The 20,490-nt window shown below is 33.1% G+C and overlaps 1 protein-coding gene across 1 annotated transcript in view; it reads left to right on the forward strand.

Moving 5' to 3' along the window:
• The window catches only part of LOC123693470 (RYamide receptor-like), a 79,312-nt gene that overhangs the window by 18,477 nt on the left and 40,345 nt on the right, over positions 1 to 20,490 (forward strand). The gene's annotated exons all lie outside the window — the stretch shown is intronic.

The following is a 20,490-nucleotide window of genomic DNA, read 5'->3' on the forward strand; positions in this document are numbered from 1 at the left end:
CTAATGTTGAAATATTATTTGTTTTCATTGCGTATAGTATTATTTCAACGGTAATATGGTATGATATTAATTTTACTTTGTTTTAATTAATTATTGGGCCTTGTGTTTTTGTATTATTGCAATAGAAATTGCCATGGCTATGATTAGACCACATATCGTTAGACGATCCGGCGTGATTACTTTACAGAAGGATCTGAGGAACCAAATCGCTCGATTTGTGCCACCGGAACATCAAAATATACCCTCAGTTCGAGAAGGAATATGCGCAGTATGTCCATCGAAGAAAAATAGAAGGACAAAAAAAGGGTTCAATAGATGTGCAAAATTACTGTGCAATGAGCATTGCATATATATGTGCCAGCATTGTTTTGATGAAATACATGCTGTAAATGAGGAAAACGAATGATTTAGATCTTAAGTTCTATTTTTATTTAAATAATAATGAGGAAGTTCCAAAAATACTAAAATAATTATTATTAATTACCTAAGATTTTCCAAAGCATTGTTTTCTAATTTCTAATTAAAAAAGTTGAATAAATGATTCTTGTTCTTATAGTTGGTGTTTTATTTTATCTTTAAAACATAATTACAAATGCATATGATTCATATTAACAAAAAAAAAACGTATTAAGTACGGGCGGCAAAATGCTCCCTACGCGATCACTCGCGTTTCACGAGAAGGCGCGACTACTCTAGGGTTAAATGTGTATAAAAATGTTATGAAACCGCACGATTTTCTAACTTGTATCGAATTAACCCTAGAACACTAACCTTATTTTTCGACGTTTAATACTAACCTTCGTCGTTTCGACTACGCTGTTTATTGGAGGGGATTTAAGGGTTTAATTAAAAAAATATATTTGTAGTTATGTTTTATTTTAAGCATAATGTATTAATCTACATATAAAAATATTAAAATATTTATTTTAACATAGTTTTAATTCAAATAGTCATCAAAATGAGATCACAGTTTACACGCTTTATGAACATTCTTAATTTTTTTGAAAAATTCCGTACATATAATATATACCTCTAAATTGCTCAAAATAAACTATTAATTACAAAAATAATGTCTGGAAAATTAATTAAAAATATAATTTTGATAATAACTTAGGATCTAAAACATTTGTGACACACATCAAGTTTGTGTTCCCCACACAACGATTTTTTGCACCTAGTGCACCTATTTTTGGTCTACCTTTGCTATACGGAGGGACATATAGCATATATGTTTATTTTATTTTGTTATGGAGGTACATTAGCAGCATTACTTTGCTCAGTCTCATTTATAACTTTCACATTGTTTCTTCCTGGCATGTTTAAAATTTATGTGATTGAGTTCCGCAGAGTATCAGTAATGTCACCAGTAATTATACTTGAAAAACATTGAGGATCTAAAATATCTTGAAAATAGCGTACAGGCCCACGTACTATATATCTATGTTCTTTGAAGGTCTTCTGCTTTGTGACCTTGACTGTTGTGATGACCATAATATGTGTTTGTCTTTCCCACGAAGAATGGTACGCGATGGTCTTATAATCAAATCGCTAGGGTCAGCTGTAGTGCTAGGTGTCTCATCTTCAATAGAACGTGGGGAGATGTATTACTACTTGCCTCATAATCTTGATCTGGAAATTGCTCTTTATTGACAGTAGAAAATTCATCATCACCCTCCGTTTCATGCCTCTTCAGCCTCAATGTGGTCTTCAGGCTCTCTCGCAGATGAATTTTCCTCATCGCTTTCAACTTCTAAAAATAACGTATGAATCGTATCTAAAAAATAAAATAATAGGCACCATTATAAAAGATAAAATAACGTAATTTTAAATTAACTAAATAGTACGAAAAGTTACGTTAATACTAACCTTCGTCGATGTGACGAGCCATGGTTGCTGGAACAGCGCGTGTGGACCTTCCACGTACAAAGCACTACCGTCCATCGCAAGCGCAACGGGTTGGCTGAGATTAGCTGAAGTCAGAAAACCATACGGTCGCGCGCGTAAAAGTTATAGCGATTTTTTTGGTGACGCGTCGTCGAATCGACGAAGGGTAGTGATCTAGGGTTAATGACAAAATAATAGAAAAGCTAAACTAGATAATATTAAAAATATAGTTAACAGATAGATTTCCTAAACTATTGCATAGCTTCTATCGCGGGGCTTGAGCGCGGGGACCGAATCGAGAAATTCCGTAACGAAAATACCTCACGCTCCCCACTCCGACGGGCGGAGGTGTGGCTTGAAGTATGCCTTCATGCATGCAATAGCTTTACCGCGGCAGTCCCCGAGTGACACACGTCGTCGTATTTTAGTAACATATCAAAGTTTTAGTAAAGTTATAAGAAACAAATTTTGTTGGACTCTTGTACAAATGTTATACAATACTAGGTTTATCGCCCGCGCAGTCAAAGAAAAACCCGCATAGTTCCCGTTCCCGTGGGATTTCCGGGATTGCGTCATTTTTCCGGGATTGCGTCATTTTTCCGGGATTGTGTCATTTTTTATTGGGATAAAAAGTAGCAGATGTCCTTTCTCGGGTATGAAAATATCTCCATACCAAATTTCATGAAAATTGGTTCAGTAGTTTAGGCCGCGTGATTGAATAACAGACAGACAGACAGAGTTAGGTACTCAATATATTTAATTAAAGTTTTAATTTTAACACTTACTTTACATATTTATTGAAGCAGAGAATGAGTAGGTATTTATATAAAGTACAAAGGATAATGATTAAAAACGAATACTGTAGAACTGAGAACAATACTAATTAGTTTCTCTCCATAATTAATTTATTATTATTTCTATTTATAGAACGCAACCATCTTATAAAATAAAGTTGCCCTAAGGGATAATCTGTCTCTTAGAAAATAAAGAGAAATAATTTTAAACATTGTTAGGTATTTAATTTCGTAATTATGTACAAAAGAAAGATACTACCGGCCTTTTTTAGGGAAAGACTACATCTATTGTACAAATTAATGTAGTATTGACTTATTTCTAACGACAATAATTCTTTATTTGGAACATAATAACAAATTGTACATAAACTTAAATTACGATGACATCCGTAAAAGCATTTAAGAGCTGTGGCACGGATGCCAACGCCCACCTCCATACATGAAATAAGTTCCATCTTATAACAAGTTTAACAATAATATGCAAATTAAGTCGGTTAAAAATAGAAAAAAAAAGTAGTATAAAATTCTAATTAGAAGGAGTGTTTGTGAGACTGAAGATGTGTATTCGTGAGTGTATGAGTATATGAGTGTGTAAGTATGTGAGTGTGTGTGTGTGTGAGTATGTGCCAGTGTGTATGGGTTTTTCCAAGTTTTAGACTGTAAACTTAATAATTTCTTCAGTTTCTTCATACAAACGGGACAAAAGCCAATCAAGGACTATATTTTTAAGTTTAAAATTACAGAGTGGGTAGATATTTAAAACCTGATTGAGTTTATTATAGATTAAGGAACTAATAAATGGATAGTGGCGACCAGCTACCGCGGTTCTGCGACGAAAAATTAAAGAAAGGACGAATTTTTGCAAAACAATTTTTTATTTTTATTTATTACACTTTATTGTAATACAATCATTACATAATAAGAAACAATAAAAATAAAATATGGCACTACCGGGTACTAGAAAGATGTACTACAATAATTGGCGGCCTTATCACTAAGCAGTGATCTCTGCCAGGCAACCAAGCGGCAAAAGTGCGAAATTTCATTATTCCGTCCATTTTTCCATCGTATTAAAAAGAAGATTGAAACTAAATTGAAATACAAGTTGTAACTAGGACTGGTAAAAGCGAAGTTGTTTTCTTCAAATTGAAACGAATTTTTATGAATAAAATTTATAACTGTGATAAAACTTATGAAGATTTCTAGAATTCGTGGAAATAATATTATCGTTCTTGAAAGAAAATGCGAAAGTTTATGAAGATTATTTGAAGAATTGGGTGCATAGGAACTGAAATTAATAGTTTATAAATGTAATATAATATATCGGTTTTGAAACCTATTCTATTCTATGAGTACTGAGTAGGTAGGTACAGCCGTAGACTGAATTTAGTGACAGTTCAGGCACGTTCAGGGTAATAAGATAAGAGATAATTTCGTTCTTTATATTATTTATATATATTTATTAACACTACTGGATCAATTTCAAATTTTTACTACCAAACAGGGCGGACCGCTAGTCATATATGGCTTCATGAGAAGTACTCAAACTAATGCGCCTGATGGAGTGGATTCGTAATAATAACGATAATATTATCGGATGGGTATTAATTGAAATCATTTCCGAGAATATGCAGATTACCATCTCTATTTAGAACCCATTTATTCACAATTCACGTTGGTTTGATATTTTGAATTTTGCACTGCATATTGATTGGGAAAATTAAGCTCTTGCGACATACATAATTTGTAGTACAAATATGCATAAATAGACATAATAATAATATTTAAGGAGGAGGTTGGATATGGATTTACCGGTGAAGCCCATGACAGTGGGGATACAGCGGGCAGTCCTTCTGGATAACGCTCGGATAGTCCGTAGGTTCCTCACTCAATCGCCCTAGACTCCGGCCGTCTGGTCACTCAGCACCGCCGCGAGGCGAGATACTTGCTCCCAACATAATATTATAATTTCTAATCCAAGCAACGGCACTAGGTTCGTTATAGATATATTTTAGGTACGATCAAATTTGTATGCGACAGATGAACAAAAAACATCGGCTAGAATGCTATTCAACTTTAAATTTTAAAATATAATATAGATCGTTAACACGTTCACTGCGGCACCTAAAATGCCAAACTTACCGTTGTTGCGGCATGTCTTCCATACTTCACATCGGCAAGTTCACCACTGTGCGTCATGAGCCATTTTTATCACATCGCACCTACTGACTTTGAAGGTTAATAATTTCATGAAATTTCAAGATATTTAAAAAATTTTTTTTTCGAATAATAGTATATAAAATCTTGTATATACCGCATAAATAGCTTTTAGTTTGACCCAATAGTTTAAAAGATATGAGGAAAAATGTAAACCCCTAATTTTGTGAAAAATTATTTGCCATCCCGCACTGCGTTGATACGGCATGTTTACATTAATAGCGATGGGAAACACTGTAAAATAAAACATCGATATCGATATAAATCAATTTTGTATATTTCAGTCTGTTTGTTTACAGATAACGAGATCGTCGATACAAAAAAAAACACATATAAAACAAGGTACTTGATAGAGTACTATCAGAAAATTGTTCAGTAACTTTTGTTTTAATTTGTTCAGTAACTTTTGTTTTAATGTTTTATATTATTTTCACAACTGTCATCACATTTTTGCATTTATGCTAAGAAAAAAAAGAAAGTAAAAAAACTAAAGCCTCTAAGGTATCATTGTCATTTAAAAATTTGATAACGACGCGTGCGGTGCTGGTACATCACTATGCGAGATTGACACGCGGCGCGCTCGCAGTACAGTGCGGCATGAGGTGCTTGTCCATGGCAAAATATTTGACATGCCGCACACAAAAGAAACGGTTTCTTTTCTATGCGTGTGTCCAATATTTTGCCATACGATTTTTAAACGAAATTGAGTCCTACTTCAAACTGTGATCACAAAAATATATTTGTCTCTTTTCTAGTCATTGATTAACATATAAAAAACCTCGCCGCACCACGGTGAAAACTATGATTTTGGGCGCCGCACTGTGGTGTAGTCGCTGATGGCCCGATACTGGACATGCCGCAGTGAACGTGTTAAGTGTAACATATTTTGTACAAAGTAAGATGGGATTGACATCGTCTTTTTGGACAAAAATCCCTAATTAAACATCCCCAAATATTTAAATAAACAAAGATAAAAAATCTTTTGTTTTCCTTTTAAATGTCTTGTTAATAAAATACGTGGTTCATATAAATCCCTTTACATGAAACATCGCCGGCGAAGACGAGGTCCCTTGTTCCGCGTTCCCGCGCCCACCCGGGTGAGCGCCCGTCCGATTAGGGCCCTTCTGGCCTCCTCCACTCAAGCGACAGCTCAAGCCGAGGTTCGTGGTCCCCGTCAAGGGGGGACGCCCTTGTGCATGTCGCTACCAGGGTGAACCTTCAGTTCACCCCCGCGTCCGCGTTAAAATGTAGAAGCCCTTCTGGCTAACATTGAGAAACACCATACAAAAAAAAAAAAAAAAAAAAACATGAAACATAATTCTGCATTGCCCCAGTTTCCTTACTCACGAAAAATCAAATAAAATAAGGTCAGAAGGAAATAAATATGCCCTCTACCGCTCTTGGACCTTGGTTACTATATTGAACTATTTAAACTGTTGAATTGTATGCTTAATATATCTTCTCTTTTGTAAGTATTCTTAAAAGTATTGAAAACAAATATCCGACGTAGTTACATTTTAAATACGAAAATCTATCTGTAAGTATGTCTGTTCCGTTTGCACTACTAAAACACACCTCTGATTTTAATCAAATTTAGCATGATAATAAATGAAGTTCAAGGCTCTAACTTAGGCGATTTTTAAATTAATAAAAGACGTGTGGCACTCGGGGACTGCCGCGGTAAAGCTATTGCATAGCATGCCTTCAAGCCACACCTCCGAGCCCGTCGGAGAGGAGCGTGAGGTTTTTTCGTTACGGAATTTCTGTCCCCGCCCCCTGTATGCGAGCTGACTTTATTTGCGTTTTGAGGTTGTTTGTTTCAGCCGTTAATTTTCAATCAACACCGGCAAATCGCCCTAACGAACCTGCTGGAAGTCCATCTATCCTAACGCCAGAAAATTTTATAGAAAGTCCGATGCGAGGGGAATCTTTGTAGAATCAAGTTCCCAATGAGCTCCTGGCGATACCAGGTCCAAGTGGAGTAAGAACCCTTGAGCCCCTAGCGATACCAGGTCTTAGTGGTGTAAAATCTACTCTGAACGTATCCCCGCTTATTTTGAAACCACTACCAAAAGCACCTCCACGCAAGTCACAGCAAGGTGATAAAAGAAAATGTAAATCGGCCGTTCTGACAGATATACCGGAAAAGACCTATTTAGAAGAGAAAAAGAAGGAGCAAGATGCTAAGAAAAAGAAAGTATCAAAACTTGTATTGAGTGAGAAGAAATAAGAGAAGAAGTTTTCTAAATCTAATAAAAACAAGAAGAAATCTGACAACAGTGAAGAAGTGAAAGAGAATGAAGATTTGTGCTTAGTCTGTTTGTCGCCATACCCAGCAAGCAAATCTAGAGGTTTGGGTACAATGCCAGGATTGTATATTTTGGGCTCTAGAACATGCACATCTGGTCTACTAATTTTTTTCTTCTTTTTGCACTATCCCATTAACTTCATACATTTCCTTTCCATCAGGTTGCCTGGTAGAGATTGCTGCTTAGCAATAAGGCCGCCTCTTGTACAAACTATGCCTTTCTTATGTATTAATGTTATTTTTGTCATATTTTAGTTTGTGCAATAAAGAGTTATAAATAAATAAATAAAATAAATAAATTACATTTGCTAAAATTGTGATTCTTAATGTTCAGATTGAAATAAAGACTGTCTACGGTTTCATTAGGTTAAGAGTTCTTAATCAAAAACTATTCCGTAAAATTATAAGACCAAAAAGTGACTTTCTATTTATAAATTGCCTGTTATTTAGTATGTGACTACCTACCCTAGGCATTGTGACAACCATCCCTGACCCGGGGTTATAAGTCACATTTTTCTTTGGAGTGAAAATACAAAATATTTCTACAACTGATAATATTATACAAAAATACGTTTATTTATTTTGTACCAGAATAATTACACTATCCTTTGGTATACAAATATCATTCCTAAACAACGTATTTTGGAAGTTACATAAAAAAAGAAAAAAATGTGACTTTCATCCCCGCTCTCCCCTAAGCTAGCACCTTTATAAAATAGGCAGTAAAATATAATCCAACCATAAGTTTCAATTGAAATGGAAACTTTATTAAAACTTCGCGTAGCTCCAACTTTGTTTAATTTGGACAATCCTCTAACTCTTTGATAATTTAATGAATCGAAGTTTTTTTAATCCTCAATCCTACGGAAATATTTGCTTTTGTTTTATAATTATCCTCTTAAAACATGGCGTTATTTCCCCGAGGTCGAAAGCAGGATGTGTTTGATCGATTGAACATTAAATTAAAAAGTTACAAGAACAAACTGGAATAATAAAGTAATCGAAAATTTCAAAATTTTAGGAAATTGTGTCAAGCAATATTATTATGGTAATATGTTTTGATTTCTATGATAATATTATTAGGTATAGGTACTTATCTTCTTATTCTTCTTTCTGTTTAAAGACCTTCGCGATAACAAAAAAGAATGTAATCACACTTCTAGTTCTAAAATTCTTACCTTTTAAATAAAAGCACAAATTTACTAATCATTCGCAATTAAAATTGCTCGTACTCTTGCAAAAGTTCCCATAAATCTTATGATAAACTAGCTTCCGCCCACGACTTTGTACGTGCATCCCTGTTTTTCCCTATTCCCGCAAGAATTTCGGGAAATCCTTTCTTAGGGGACGCCTACGTTATGACATCTACCTGCAAGCCAAATTTCAGCCCGATACGTCCAGTGGTTTGGGCTGTGCGTTGATAGATCACTATATCAGTCACCTTTGAGTTTTATATATATAGATATGAAAATGATATCAGAATTATTATAATACCTGTGACAAATTATGATGATATCGATATCATGGATTAGCCGTCGACGTGTATTATTTTACATGATTTATTGTGACACGTTAGCCATAATATTACCTATTAATAAAGGATTGGCAATTATAAGCGGGTCCACTCAGAGCGAGTAGCCTTTTTTTATAGTGGGGAAATCTTCCAAAGATTATGACAAAGATATAAACATTGTGTAATGTTAGTGTGAAGATCGATATACGATTTTATATTAAGATATAAACATAAAGGGTTTGAAAATAGATGTTGTTATAAGACTCGGTGATGCTATCCTCTTTAATTTTTTTACTTTGGAAATAATCAAAGCTTAAGGGGAGTCCTTTCAGCGAAGCGGAGTAAAATTGGTTTGCAAGATCAAATTTTTCATGTATTTGCAATTATATGACGCTTCTAGAAAAAATAATCAATACACTTCAAGATATTTCCTAAAAAGTGTGCTAATTTGTTACACAACCACGTGTATTTTGTTCGATCATATAAAATCATAAAAATAGGCTAAAATAAAGATCGAAAACGAATTATTTATTAATGAAATTTCTGAGTTTGGAAATAATTTTTATATAAGGATATGTATTTTGATGTACTGCAGAAAACGTGCTAAATTTTGGTTTTCTACTGAAGCCCTGTAATTATTAAATACATATTATATCTCAGAACTTAACGTTGCCCAGCGTTTTCTTTACAAACCGCGCTGCCCGCTACCCCGCCAGTCCTGATCAGGCGCTTGCTAACGTAGGACCTGTGTCAAATTATCTCCGCTCGATTTTAAGTTTTGAGTAAAGATAAATTATTGAAAATGGGTAACAAAACAAACAAAATTCGGAAGAAAGCAGTGTCAGTATCACAAAAAAGGACAGGAAAAGAGAACTAGTATGTAAAATTGAGTAATATGATAAAAACGTAGTTACTTGATGCCACAGAATAAAAATATCAGTTGGTCATAAAGTTTCACCTCGTATGCTTTTATTTCAAAACGATAAAAGCTGCGTTACTGTGAAATAAGAGTTTAGTTTATAATAATTTGTTTTATATATATAATACTAGTGGTCCGCCCCGGCTTCGCCCGTGGTACATATTTCGCAATAAAAGGTAGCCTATGCCTTTTCTCGGGTATCAAAATATCTCTATACCAAATTTCATGCAAATTGGTTCAGTAGTTTAGGCGTGATTGAGTAACAGACAGACAGACAGAGTTACGTTCGCATTTATAATATTAGTATGGATTATTATTACGTAATTGGTGTATTATTTGCATAATTTTGGGGTATAATTATTAATTACAGTTGTTTATTTTAAGGAAAAAAACAATAATGATTATTTGTTAAAAAATAATTGATAATAGTCAAATAATAATGATTATTGACTAATAATAATTATTAATCACTACAGTAAAAGTTCCTTATTGGCGGGGTATATGTTCCATAAAATATATGCCTCGAATACAGAAACCGTGAATACGGAATGGTAATTATTATATGGGATTATAGGTTCTACGTTATACGTTCCTAGGTGACGATTGAGATTTTTTTCGTGTCTCATTTTTTTTAGTTGACATTATAAATTTATAAACTAGGAAGAGTGCAGTAGACGTTACTCGATCACAATTATTTTTGTAACGAATGTGAAAGACGAAACCTATAAAACACGCAAAGCGGCTTTTACTATAAACGGAACTACATTTAAAAATATACTTTATTTATTGAGTTATAAGGTTGCTTCCATTCTGTTTATTTACATTCTCAAAAACATCAATCGCGGCAAAGGCGGCTTGCGACAAAGGCGGCTTGGGTCAAAGGCCTCGGCGATATCATTAATTAACAACATAATATTATGTACTTTAGGCTAACTTGTAATAAGATCTATTTTACTTTCTTATTAGTCCATTTGACAAGGATATTGTGTTAGATACCTATTGGAATAATTTTATTATTATGTATGTACTTATTAAATCCGCGAATAAAAAAATTTTTAGTCGCGAATATAGAAATTGGGTCGCATTTTTTTAATTCCCGAATAGTGAAAACGCGAATAAAGGAAGCGCGAATAAGGAACTTTTACTGTATAATAGATGATAATAGTTAGTTCATAATCATTGTTATTATAGTTCATTGAAAAGTTACATTTGGGGTTGCGTTTTTTAGGAGGACGCATTTTATTTTTTTGATGTATAGGGGGGGTTAGTGTGAAGCTATCACCAAGTTTGTGGGGTCGCCACCCTTGTCCCACGGCCGCCATCTTAAAAATAGCGCTTAATATGGTTTTTATGATATATCTCTTAAACTATTAATCTGATAAAAAAAAATTGTCAACATTATTTGTTGCAAATTAAATTTTCTACAATTTTGGTCCAGTAACTTTTTGTCATAGAACTATAAATAAAAATGTTATGAGTGAAAATGTTCAGAAATTAGCGATATTTATATTTTTCAATAAAACTTTTTTTTTTTATAATTTTACGAAGAAATAATATCAGACCATTTTTGTAGATTGTTGTAGTATTGTAGTTATATTGTAATACACGCGCTCTATACTATTCTAATATAATACTCTAAGCTTCTACTGGTAGCAGCAAGTAATATTTATTAGTTACACCAAGTACTTCCATAATTATGTTGTGCTAATTAATAAATTCCTAGTACCTACTTATCTCAGTTTATAAAGTTGTAAATGATTTCTTTATTTACTTTTATATTTACAATCTGACACAAACACTTTTACATTGCTTACATAATAAAAATTGATCACAATTTACTTTTGATATAAGTATTTTACACTGTGGCATAGCGCTAACGTTACGAAAAACAAACGACGCGAGGAGCGCGAGGAGCGCGTGTCACGCGAACGGCCCCGCACACCTCACCTCCAATCTTGCCTCGCGTTGAAATACCTCGCGTTAATATGTGTATCTTAATTTCCACTGAATAGAATAAGTAGAAATTGTAACGAAGAACGAACAATTATTATTGTAGGTATAACATTCCCTGCTTTCTTACAATACATCTTCTATAATATATAAGTACATATAATAAATCTGTAGAAGGGTCAATTCTGTACATTGAAAATATTGAAAAAAAATAAATAGCAGGGGGTGTTACTGGATCGATACCAAGCCCAAATATGTGATTAAAAAAATTTTTGTCTGTCTGTCTGTCTGTCTGTATGTTCAGGCATCACGTGAAAACTAACGGTTCGATTTCGATGAAACTTGGTATAATTATACCTTATTATCCTGGGCATAAAATAGAATACTTTTTATCCCGGAAAAATACGCAGAAAAAAATTATCTTAATTTTTGAGTTTTATCCAAAGACGTTGTTCTGTAGAACCGCGAACACACGTTGCGTATTAATATAGGCCTAGCCGTATTTGGGTTCAATAGATAGATATTTATAAGATGTCATTGTCAGAGTTAGGTACTCAAAATGGAGAAATAAACCATCCACGCGAAGACCAGCATCCGCGCGGACGGAGTCGCGGGCGGAAGCTAGTTTTCAATAAAATTAACCATGTACCTAGCTAAGTAGTGATCCCTAATTTGACGCAAGAGTGTGTTTGATTCCCACTATTGGATAAATTAATGATTTTAGTCATATTTTAAATGTATGTTTGGCCATGGGCTTGTTTACATAATACACGCTTTGCATAAGCTTTCAATAAATATTATATTATTTGAATTCGTGAGAAATGTCCCTGAATGTTTATTTATGATAGTATGCTTTTATCGTGGCTGAAAATTCAGTTTACAAATAAGTCACTTTGTACGTAAATAAATTCTTATGCAGCATGTCGTTAATATTCCTCTTATACATTTAAGTTCCAAGTAATTTCTCAGCACGTGTATGTTCTCTACGTATAAAAATCTAAGAAAATATAAAACATGTAACATTAAAATGACAGTAAGTATGAAATATTTATGAAACATTAGCAATAGTTTTCCTAATCAATATAAAATGTTATAGTTATAACATTTTATAAAATGTTATAGTTATAACATTTTATATTGACGTTATTGAACTAAGTACCTAGGTCTTTCAATAATGGAAATTCGAAATTAATTATGTATAAAATAATAAATAAATAAATAAATCATTTATTTTTCCTCAACAAACTTATAACTAAATTAACAGAAGTACAAGTTAACATAAACTAAGAGGACTGGTGTCTGCGATAGGCCGTAGCCTGTTATAGTGCAGATCGCCAGGCACTCCCCAATTCGAACCGCTTCAATTTTGCGAAGTACATCGATTAGAGGATTAATTACATATGTATGTGAAGTAAATAAACAAAAAAAAGAGAAAAAAAAATAACGAATTTAACAATATATAATAACCCTATGTGTAGTAGGTATATATAAGAGTAGGCATGTGGTTGTGTGTATGTATGCCTGTGTGTGCGTGTGTGTGTGTGTGTGTGTGTGTGTGTGTGTATGTGTATGTATGTGTGTGTGTGCGTATATAAATTTGCTACAAAATTAAAGCTACACATTTGCGCAACGTATTAATTTCTCAGTAGAATCTTAATCCAGACTTCTGAGCCATTTTGAGGTAATTAATTTGCAAGCACTTGTCGTCATTGGATAAATAGATAATTTCCCGTTTAACTTATTATATAAGTGACTGCCTTGAAAACAAAAGAAACGACGCGTGAATGAAGTGTTAGGAGTAAATTGATCACATATTCTGTCTAACCGACGCGTATTTTTTAATTTTCGAGAATCATATAGAATCATGTATAGTAATATGTTTGTAATATATTTTGAACTATGTAGTTTTTTTTTAAAGTGAAACTTTTATTAAGTACATCGTTTCAAACTTTTTGGTCTGTGTAGCGCATGTCGCGTGACGCACGATACGTATGATAATTATCGTACAAATACGATAATTTTTAGTTAAATGTCTATAGTGTGAAAAAAGTTTCACTTTTACCCTGGTTTCATAAAACCACACAACATTTTTTTAATGATAGAGTGGATTGAGCTAACGTAACTTTCCTGGCTCTGTCACAAAAGATAGACCATTTTTTTATTAACTTTCCTTCCCCCTCTTGTTGATCACTATCACGTTCCTTGATTGCCCTCTGACCCACAAACAATTCCTTTGAAAACAGCCTATCAGATACCATTAATAGATTGAAAGAATTACGAAAACAAATTAATTACCAAGAATTCGAAAAACGGTATAAAATATCTGAAAAAATATTATTGAAAGCACTGTAATCTCTATATTAATAAATCTCACAAGGTTAATTTTAAAAAAGATTTTCATCAATGGCGCCGAAGTGTTTACACGATTCAGAAAGCATACCATTTCATTAAGAGTTTAGAATCGTCTGTTTTTGTGGACGCCGGCTTGTGGAATGAGTGAGTAAAATTTTCGTGAAGAAATCTTCAAAATAACACGCTAAATTACAGTTTGTACTAAGCCTAGATGTTGCTATTGTAAACCACTTTTTAGCTCGAATTTTATTAAAAAATATGTACCTATCTATGATCTATACTAATATCATAAAGCTGAAGAGTTTGTTTGTTTGTTTGTTTGAACGCGCTAATCTCGGAAACTACTGGTTCGATTTGAAAAACTCTTTCGGTGTTAGATAGCCCATATAACGAGGAAGGCTCAGGCTATATATCATCACGCTAAGACCAACAGGAGCGGAGCAATGCGGGTAAAACCGCGGCGAACAGCTAATTTTAAATAAAAAAAAAATTTATATTATCTTCAGGTTCAAAGGAGAGCGGGTGGAAACCTAGTACTAACCTTATAAATAGCAACAGCATAAATAACAAAATCGAAGCATAAGAAATAAGTATAAATCAATGCTGGAAATATTTTAAATTTGCATTTATAGTTGATTTTGTTACACGGAAACTCGTAAAATATTTTACTACAAGAATTCAAAATGGAATAAACTGTTGAACGGCTAAATTTTAAATTAATCGTAAAGACTGATGACTAGAAATAACCAATTAGATAATTAGTTTATACTGCAGAATCTCTGATTATACAATCCCGTACTAGGTTAAGCTAGGTTTAATGTAAATTTCACTTTAATATATAAAAAGAGAATATAGAGTTTCGGAAATATAACGATTGACTTAATTATATTATTAAACATACGTGGAAATATTGATTTGTATTCATATCAATGGTTCCACGAACTTCATTGTACTTAGTTATAAAATATATAAAATTAAATATTATTTTTTTTGTATTTCTTGTAGGTATTTTTTATACCGAATGTAGCCGCGTGCGGAAAGCTAGTATTTTATAAAATTTGTATTTAATCCTGCGGTCTACAATTTACTTAAAAAACCGGCCAAGTGCGAGTCGGACTAGCGCACGAAGGGTTCCGTGCTATGGGGGGTCCCCTTCCATATATATATTTTTTTAGTATTTTTTGTTATAGCGGCAACAGAAATTGTGAAAAATTCAGCTTTCTAGCTATCACGGTTTATGAGATACGGCCTGGAGACAGACAGACAAACAGAGAACGAGGACACAGTAGGGTCCCGTTTCATTGCTTCGGTACGGAACCCAAAAGTAATTTCTACAAAACAAGAAGCTTTCAAGGAAGTCAATCTCTGCTGAATTTTGAACCTTAATGCAAATACAATAAGAATCATCATAGACTTTGGAATTCAGAAAGAAAACCCGGAAAGAACTAAGGATAAAGGAAGTGTGCCAATTAATTTTAACGAACACACAAAGCGAAGTTAATTGATCAAAATTTGATAAACTTCTTCAATACTTGGAAAGTCGGAAATTCAATCAAAAAATATTAATTGGTTCAGACTCTTACTTTTCTTCAAAATATTGAATTTAGTCCTTTTACTTACAAATATCTATAAAAATTCAAATCTTAATTAAATTTGATTTTCGTGAGATTTGAAACCAATATTTCGAATGAAAATAATAAAGTTCTTCATAATAAAATTAAACCAATAATAAAAAGATTAAAACTTTTGACTGTCTTACTACCTAGATAATCGATGTGTTTACTGTTTACGGAATTAAAACATTGTGTAAAGTTTTCTACGTTTTTTTAACACGTTAATCGCCAAATCATAATCGCAAATTGGGACGTGAAACCTATATTTTACAAAACTTATTTACCCCAAAGTGCATCAACGAATTAATCCATACTTATTTAAATTATAAATGCGAAAGTAACACTGTCTGTCTGTCTGTTACTCAATCACGAATTAACTACTGAACCAATTTGCATGAAATTTGTTATAGAGATATTTTGGTACCAGAGAAAGGACATGGCTACTTTTTACCCCCGGGTCATAGGATAGATTTTATCCCGGAAATCCCACAGGAACGAACCCTATGCGGGTTTTTCTTTGACTGCGCGGGCGAAGCCGCGGGTGGAAAGCTAGTTAATAATATACACGAAACACAAACCACCAAACACTGATACTGAATTAATATTAAATCCGGATTATTATTCCCCTCGGAGTCTCATTGCGAAAGGCGAAATACAATTAACCATCATATACAATACAAAGGGAATGCAATCTGAGCCATCACGTATAATTGTATTACGTATTATTACGTATACTTACTATGATTTGGTGAAGTGATAAGTTCTCAATCAATGAAATGCAATGTGCATTATCATCATCACTACATAGTATAAAACAAAGTCGCTTTTTCTGTCCCTATGTCCCTTTGTATGCTTAAATCTTTAAAACTACGGAACGGATTTTGATGCGGTTTTTTTAATACATAGATTGATTCAATAGGAAAGTTTTAGTGTATAATTTATTAAGTCTGAGACAAAGCGGGTGAAGCCGCGGGCGGTAAGCTAGTCGATTATATACCTCACTAGCTGCGCCCTGCGTTTTTACCCGCATTGCTCCTCTCCTGTTGGTCTTAGCGTGATGATAGCTGAAGCTGAAGATTTTGTGTTTGATTTGAAAAACTTTCGGTTTAAGATAGCCCAATTATCGAAGAAGATAGGCTATATATCATCACGCTAGGACCAAAAGGAGCGGAGCAATGCGGGTAAAACCGCGGGGCACAGCTAGTTTGTTATAACTTTTAAGACAGCGGTTCTAAATTATAAGAACTGCAAAATGCACCTCTAATGTAACCACTACTACCTATTTTGTTAACAGCATATACAGACAATAATTAAACTCCATAATATAATATTATCACGGATAGAAGCCTTATGATCGAATTTCCTAACACCTAACGTAGACAAGGATATTACTTCAAATAAGATAACTAACGTTATTAACCAATATCATTAAATTATTATTGTAACAGTATAACGTATGAAACAAATACCTCCCCTTCGGATTAAACTAATTTAACTTGTCAACTCAATTTAATGCACAGCAAGTTTCAATATGCTATTTTGTTGCAATGGTTGTAATATTGTATATCGCTAGAATTCAATCTGCAATAATAAAACTGCAGCGTCTGTTATATTAAAATAGCCGCGTTTTACTACAATATTCATAAGCTGTCTGTCTGTTTTATTCCGGTTAATCTCTAAAACGGCTTCACCGATTTTGATAAGACTTTCACTGACAGATAGCTGATGTAATAAAGAAATACTATGGCTATTTTTTATATTACTTTTTATACTGATATTCCCACATGAACATTTGGTTTAAAAGAAATAACGTGGGTGAAACCGCAAGAAAATTGTTGTTAATCTAGTTTTGAAGTTGAATTCTATAAATTCTACATAACTTCATATAATTACCTCGTCTTTTCTGGGTTGCCTGGTAGAGATCACTGCCAACGATAAGGCTGCACATTTTTATTTATGGCTCTACTCTATAGATTAATGATTCCAAAAATAGATAATTTTAATATCGATAATCATGATATAGATACCCATTGCAAGTGCAATCTGGCAAGTCCTCTAGATGCTGCATTCTTGTTCAAACACATTATTTTTACTGCAATATACCAACATCCAATACTCGTGAAACACTACATTGCATCAGAATATAAATAAAACCAATTTATTTCCAAAAGCTGGTAAATCCTCACTATTTAAAATAAACTCAAATACTCAATATTCAGACGTTAACACAGTCAAAAGCTTAGAAGGATAATTGATTGAGCAAAGAATTTATTTTCGCCTTTGTAAATTCCAATGATGGACGCTCAAACTTAACTCAAATAAAACATCAAACAGTTTTGGATCTCACTGTTTGATGTTTACAGAAAAAATATCCACTGCAAAGGGAAATAGGTTTGGATTTTATTGCTTTAGTTTATGCAGTTGCGAAATTTGAAACAGAACAGCCCGCCAAAGGGATTTTGTAGTAACTATTCTGTGCCTCCAGTGAATAAGGGAGTAAGACGAGTTATTCCCTTTGGTTTTTATTGCACCATTGGATTCAGCTCGTCAAAATACACAACATATCAAAAGGTCATATCTCTAGCTGCATCCTAACCCAGTTTTTCGAATGACCCAAACGGTATAAGTAGGGTGTGATAAACGGTATAAGTTACCTTATCCATCATTTTAGGCAATCGCAAAGGAACTATTCGTCTCGAGTCAAAATAACCCACGAACACAAAGACATATGTGTAGTTATACTTTTTGAATAAAGACTTAATTCATTTTGTTCCATCCGTGCTATATAACACTATTTTAGTATAAACGCATTTGTGTCATTTTTCTAACATGAGCATAAAGGAACAACTCTTAGTGTCATTGGTTCAAGTGACGACATGAGACAGTTTTGCATTAATGCCGTGTTACTATTGGTCCATTTGAATACTGCACGGAAACAACGGACACTATTCCTTTTTGCTTAATAATATTTTTCAATCTTTTTTTATTTATCAGTTAACTTGGGATACTAATAATATTTCTATGGAAATTAACTATTTTTTGCAATAGATATTAAAAATACAGTTTTAATTAACACATTAAGTGCTAATATTATACTCCTAGTTTATATATAAGTACACAGAACGATAATTGAATCATCTAAAAAAAGCCAACAAAAATGTTAAACTTATATTTTCTTCTTATATTTGGGTAAGTTTTATAAAAAATAACTAGTTTTTAATCTTTTTTATTTATTTAATCTAACTACAATAATACTATAATTATAGACGCATAGAAAAAAAAAAATTACCAGTCTTGACAATAATTATGAATATTGTGTTCTCTCTCATATAGCGTTTTAGCCACTGTAATTTGCCTTTTTATAGGAAAAAAATCCTCTATCGAAACTATTTTGGTCCTGCATTATCGTAAACATATTATGGATACTCTGGTACCATATATTTTGAAAAAATTTGGATATTGTCACGTAGAGTCTCTTCAAGTCGTATTTGCATCCAAGGCACCTTCAAATCTGTGCTTAATTTTTTCATAAAATCTTTGCGGCTCATTGTTTTTTCTTTATTTATCTATATTATTTTGATATTATAAGATATAATTCCATCTCATGCCGTAAAATATTGCCACTGACCACCTATAACTTTCCCTGTAAGGTAACTGAACATACCTACAGGAATATGGTTTTCGAGCTTCTCTTATCTCTTAATAGTGCTTGTATCCTCAATGTATAACCACCATGACATATTCGGTTTTTCTCCAGACAACATCTTCAGCCACCCAATCCTCTTGCTTGGAGTCCAAATCCAGCGGAGGACAATAATCGTCATTTACTAAAATTGAAGGTTTTTCGTCCTAGTGTTAAAGTTTTCTGGATCCTATTTTATACTCAATATATAGTATATAATACTATATCATGTAAAACGTGACTTGGAAAAAAAATATTCAAATAAATCAACACAAAATATTTTTTTTAAACAATCGTAAAAGTTACGAAAAGCCCAATTATACGTCAAAATGACGTACAACATCGTCTTTACTACAAAATGGCGGAATTTACCTGGATGAGCCAATTATGTACTGCTAGGTCTCGACGGCTAATGAGTTGTTTCTGGATTTCGAAGCGATTCGATGGTAAATATAGAAAAGACAAAGTTATTTCGCCGCGGTGTACATTAAATTTACGTAGATTGGACTTCTAGGGTTAAATGCATAAACACCTAAATGTTGTTTTGTTTTTATTATATCTAATAACGATAAAAAATCCGTTGATTTTATTCGTTTTTCAAACTACGTGCAGGGTTGTTCCACTAAAAGGCCTCAATTGAGTCATAAAGTACACAAATTTCAAGCATAATAAGTCGCATCATTTCTATAAAACCAAAACTGGCAATAATATAAGTCATGTTATGCGACTATGAACATAGTGCATTAGGGCATAAGTCGTTATATTGCAAAGAGCAAAAAAAAAATTATGTGAATACATTGAGTTATTCCATGAAGTACTCGTTCATAAGGCCACAACTACAAAAAAACACGAAAAAAGTATATTTATGGGGTTGTTACAATATCTGTTTATATGTAAAACTAAAGTCTAACATCATATCTTACCCATACAAGCTTAAAAATTTGAAGTTATAAAGATTTAGTGTTGATATATAGTTTTTTGTCTCTCCTGAAAAGTGCTGTTTTTGAGTTATTCCCTTATTCACTGGAGGCACAGTATTAATCTGTGAAAAGGAACCTTTGGGGAACGTTTTGTTTTCCATAATTTTATTCGGAATTTTGATATAACACTATCTAGTTTGAAACAAAATAATGTATTGATATGAGTTACTTAGTAACATACTTAAATGTAAATTTTCTATAAAATATGTATACCTAGGCACTTATCGCAGCTTTACATATCTAATATTATGTTCACTATAGGGTTGCACAATCATACA

This window comes from Colias croceus, chromosome 7, assembly GCF_905220415.1.
Source record: "Colias croceus chromosome 7, ilColCroc2.1".
Taxonomy (NCBI): domain Eukaryota; kingdom Metazoa; phylum Arthropoda; class Insecta; order Lepidoptera; family Pieridae; genus Colias; species Colias croceus.